The following is a 5,251-nucleotide window of genomic DNA, read 5'->3' on the forward strand; positions in this document are numbered from 1 at the left end:
CACTCGAGTCAGAGGAATTATTTTCCCATCCATTCCCAGACCTTACCGATGCCTTTCCTTTTTTGGCATTGGAAGAGGAAGAGGAGGTAGCAATGGCTGCCACCCAGCGGTCTGATGACAGTACCCAGGTCAGCCCAAGGAGGGTGGTTCTCGCTGTTGCTGCCTATTCCAAGGTCTCTAATGTCAGTGGTGGTGAAGGTGACGATGATGACGTGACGATGGATGTCACATGGGTGCCCACGAGTGAGAAAGAGGAGGGGAGTTCAGAGGGAAAGACGGAGCAGTAGATAGGGAGGAGAAGCAGGCAGAACTCGCAGTGCACAGGAGGAAAAAAGCAGACTACTAATGTATCTGGAGTGAGCCATCCACCAGGCACGGTCACATCTTGCTCCCCCAGGATGCGGGCACATGGCTCTGCAGTGAGGGCTTTTTTTTATCGTATCAGCTGTAGACAATAGTGTTGCCATCTGCAGCCTGTGCTGTCAATGCATAAGTCACGGTAAGACCAACACTAACCTAGGGACGACCGCCTTAAGAAGGCACCTGGCCTCCCATCACCGAGCCCAGTGGGAACAACACCATCAGAAGACACAAAGCCACACTCCGAGCGCTCCCCGTCCTGCCTATTCTCCTCTCTTCTCCCAGTTGTTCTCCACTCCACCTTCCACCGTGCCGTCGTCGCGTTTATCTGGCAAAAGGCAGGTTTCCTTGCCCCAAATGTTCGAGCGAAAAAAGATGACGCTATATAACCCTCTTGCCCAACGGCTGACCGCTGACTTGTCAGAACTGCTAGCCCGCCAACTACTGCCATATAAACTGGTGGACTCGGAGGCCTTTTGAAAATGTGTGGCCATTGGAGCACTGCAATGAAAGGTACCCGGAAGAAGTTATATGGCCACATTCAGCAGCAAGTGAATGTATGTCTGGCACACAGTGTCGGTGCCATGATACATCTGACCACAGACACGGTGGCATGGAAGGTACATAACTTTTACTGCCCACTGGGTGAACCTTCTGACGGCCATCAAGCATGTAACCTGTGGCACCCATATGGATTTGGGGTTACAGCCACGGATTGCATGCAGGCCTGACTCTTCTCCTCCACCTCCTACTCCATCCTCCCTCTCCTCCTCTGACTTCTCCTTTTCCGATGCTACCGTCTCTTCTGCTGCGCCCCCCCCAAGCTCCCTAGAACCTATTTGACGTGCCAGGTGAGATGTTGCCATGCTGTGCTTCGGGTGTTGTGCCTGGAAGCCAAGAGTCACACCGGTCCTGCACTCCTTTCAGCTTTGCGGTCACAGGCTCATCAGTGGCTAACCCCGCTCAATTTTACAGTTGGTAAAGTGGTGTGCGACAACAGTGCCAATCTGCTGAGCGCGCTAAAACAGGGCAAAATGACACACGTGCCGTGCATGACACACATCCTGAACTTAGTCGTGAAGCGATTAGTTGCCAAATACCCCGGGGTCCAGGATGTCTTGCGGCAGGCAAGGAAAATCTCCGGCCATTTTAAAAGATCTTACACGGTCATGGCTCGCCTTGCTGACATTCAGCGGCGACACCACCTGCCCGTCAGATGTCGGATTTGTGACTGTCTGACGCGATGGAACTCCACCTTGTATATGCTTGATAGGCTGCTCCAGCAGAAACGTGCAGTTAATGACTACCTGTACGAACTCTGCGGCAGGACAGGTTCTGGGGAGCTTGTTTTTTCACCGTGCCAGTGGCTGCTCATGCGCGACGCATGCAGACTTCTGCGGCCATTTGATGAGATCACCAAACTGGTCAGTTGCAGCCAGGGTGCCATCAGTGACATCTTACTTTAGGCTTCTTTCTGGAGCGTGCATTGCGTCATGTCATTGATCAAGCCGTCGAGGAGCAGGAAGATGAGAAAGTCGCAATGCTGGATGAATTCCTGGGGGGCTACTCCATCTGAGACAAGTCAAGAACAGGAGTCTGAAGAGGAGTCACAGGAGGATGGTGCCCAGGCGGAGGAGGAGCAAGAAGTTCATGCTTTAAACGTTTCTGGGATCCCTGGTGTTGTCCATGGCTGGGGGAAGGAGAACGAGGGCGACATTATCCTGGATGATGAGCAGGAGCCAAGCCACTCCACTGCTTCTAGTTTAGTGCAAATGGGGGCCTTCATGCTCCAGTGTTTGAAGAGGGACTCCCGTATAAAAAGCATAAAGGGCAAGGACCAGTACTGGGTGGCAACGTACTTACCCCCTGGTAAAAAAAAAAAATGGCGGAAATGTTACCACCATCACAGAGGGCTGTCAGAATGCAGCATTTCCAGGCCTTGCTTCAAGAAATGCTGCATTGTGCTTTTGCGGGCGCTGGCAGAGGGATTTCCACTCAAAGACAAACAGTTGCGGGTACCAATCCAACAGCGCATGGAAGAAGAGGGCAGTTTGAAGATGTGTTGGTCACTTCGGATATGAGATCATTCTTGCAGCCAACCCATCGACATCCGTCCTCCAGATCCAGCCTCAGGGAACGCCTAGACGGACCGGTGTCCGACTACATCGGGTTAACGGCCGAGGTGGACGCTCTGAGAAGCGATGAACCCCTGAACTACTGGATGTGCAGGCTTGACCTGTGGCCAGAGCTGGCACAATTTGCCATGGATCTGTTGGCTTGCCCCTAGTCCAGTGTCCTGTCCGAAAGGACGTTCAGCGCAGCAGGAACAATCGTGACCGATAAGCGCACTCGCCTAGCTCACGACAGTGTGGACTACCTCACATTTTTAAAAATGAATGAGGCATGAATCTCGGAGGAATTCAACACATGTGACGAGTCGACCAAGTTTGACTGAATTTCCTCATGACAGCCCACAAATATCTGCCACCACCCAGAACAAATCATGGTCCCTCTCTTAGGTAAATACAGCGGCATAAACGGCCTTTTATGTCAGTTGAATGCCTAATTTTTGGGGCCTGTACTGGCCGACAGTTAGAAATTTACCTGTGACCGCCTAATGTACCTCCAGCCACAGAATCCAAAGTTCTTTGATGTCAGGTGAATGTCTATTGCCTAATTTTTGGGGCCTGTACTGGCTGACAGTTACATATTTATCCTGTGACAGCCTAATGTACCTCCAGCCACAGAATCCAAAGTTCTTTGATGTCAGGTGAATGCCTATTGGCTAATTTTTGTGGCCTGTACTGGTCAACAGTTACATATTTATCCTGAGACCGCCTAATGTACCTCCAGCCACAGAATCCAAAGCTCTTTGCTGTCAGGTAATGCCTATTGCCTAATTTTTGGGGCCTGTACTAGCCGACAGTTACAAATTTATCCTGTGACCGCCTAATGTACCTCCAGCCACAGAAGTAAGAGTAAGATATTTCTGATCGCATCCAACTTCGGTCTGGTGGAAACCAGTTGCTGTAGTAGGCCATGCCTATTTTGCGCATGTGCATATGCGAAAATTACATTGCCGATATTTCGCATTGAAAAAAATAATGAATGGAGATCGCAAATTAGAATAATACATCTGGTATGTCAGTGTCCATGTTGTGGGACTATTTGTGCACTTCTAGTAATTATTTGGTGGCTGCAAATATGACATGAAGGTTTTTCAGGTTCGTCTGCCATTCAAGTCAATAGGGCCCGCTGCGAACACACGGTTCACGAACATTTGACTGAGAGAGCGCATTCGCGTTCGTGAACCGTCCCAGCCAATGTTCATCCATCACTAGTGCTAGACATGTAACTGACTGCTTGTGACAACATAAAACCTGTATTACTTGTCAAGACCCTTCCCCTACATACATGTCTTGAATGTGAATTCCATTGGAGTGGAAAGTTGTTGCTGAGGCTAGTGCCTTGATGGATAATGGAAATAGTTTTATTGCAACCCAAAGAAGAAAAAGCAGAAACCACCTCAATCTATATAAAGCCTGTAATGCCAATTTCACTTTTACTTTATTTTAACATATTTTCCATTATTTGCATCTCTTCCATCAATTTCATTTGTGTTCAGCCCCCTTGTACTCTGATACCCCTAAATAAAATCCAGTGGGACCAATTGCCTTCAGATGTCACCTAATTAGTAAATGGTGTCCACTTCTGTGTAATTTATTCTCAGTATCATTGCAGCTGTTCTGTAAAGGCCTCAGAGGTTTGTTAGTTTTACGGACAAGGATAGGACAGATCTATAGATGGGAGGACATTCCGTCCCTCAAAATGCGGAATGCACACGGCAAGTATCCGTGTTTTGAAGATTCGCAATTTGTGGCCTGCAAAAACAGCAACGGCCGTGTGCTTTAGCTCTAAGACAAACCAGATTCACATTCTGCCTTAACCGCCTCACGTCCGCCCATAGGATATAAACGTCCTATGGGTGGACGTCTATTTCTGACAGCACGTTTTAAAACGTCCTGTCAGAAATAGCAGCTGCACGCTAATCGTGCAGCTGCTGATCGGGTTGCCCGCTGTCAGTGACAGCAGGGCAACCCTAAGACAAGGCAGGGACAGTGCCCAGGTGTCCCTGCCTTCACGATCGCTGCAGACACAGCGCTCACCGAGCGCTGTGTCTGCAGAGCAGGAAGCGCTGTGCGCTTCCTGTTCCGGCCCGGCGGTCATGTGACCGCCGTGACCGGAGAGTGCAGGGGCTGTGTGAGGTCTCTCAGAGACCTCGATCAGCCCTGCTGTGAGGCTGTACAGCGCAGGATTGCTGCTGTACAGCCTCTATAGGGGTGCATTTGTCCTGTAACTGGGGCTACTATGTCAGCCCCAGTTACAGGAGAAATCAACAGTGAAAAAAAAAAGAAAAAGTGAAGCAAATGTCCCCCAGAGGTCTTGTATGACCTTATGGGGGACGAAAAGTGTAAAAAAAAATAAAAAAAATAAAGGGTTGAAAAATAAAATAAAATAAAGTTTCACATGTAAAAAAAAAAAAGTTCCCAAGTTAGGAATAAAAAAAAAAAAATTAAAATAGAAAAAATAAAGTAAAATAGACATATTTAGTATTGCCGCGTCCGTAAAAACCAGCTCTATAAAAATATCACATGACCTAACCCCTCAGATGAACACCGTAAAAAATAAATAAAAAAAACTGTGTCAAAACAAGCAATTTTTGTCACCTTGCATCACAAAAGGTGCAACACCAAGTGATCAAAAACGCGTATGTCCCACAAAATGGTACCAATAAAACCGTCACCTCATCCCGCAAAAAATGAGCCCCTACATAAGAAAATCTCTCAAAAAATAAAAAAACTATAGCTCTTAGAACATGGAGACACTAAAA

This window comes from Bufo bufo, chromosome 4 (assembly GCF_905171765.1).
Source record: "Bufo bufo chromosome 4, aBufBuf1.1, whole genome shotgun sequence".
NCBI lineage: Eukaryota > Metazoa > Chordata > Amphibia > Anura > Bufonidae > Bufo > Bufo bufo.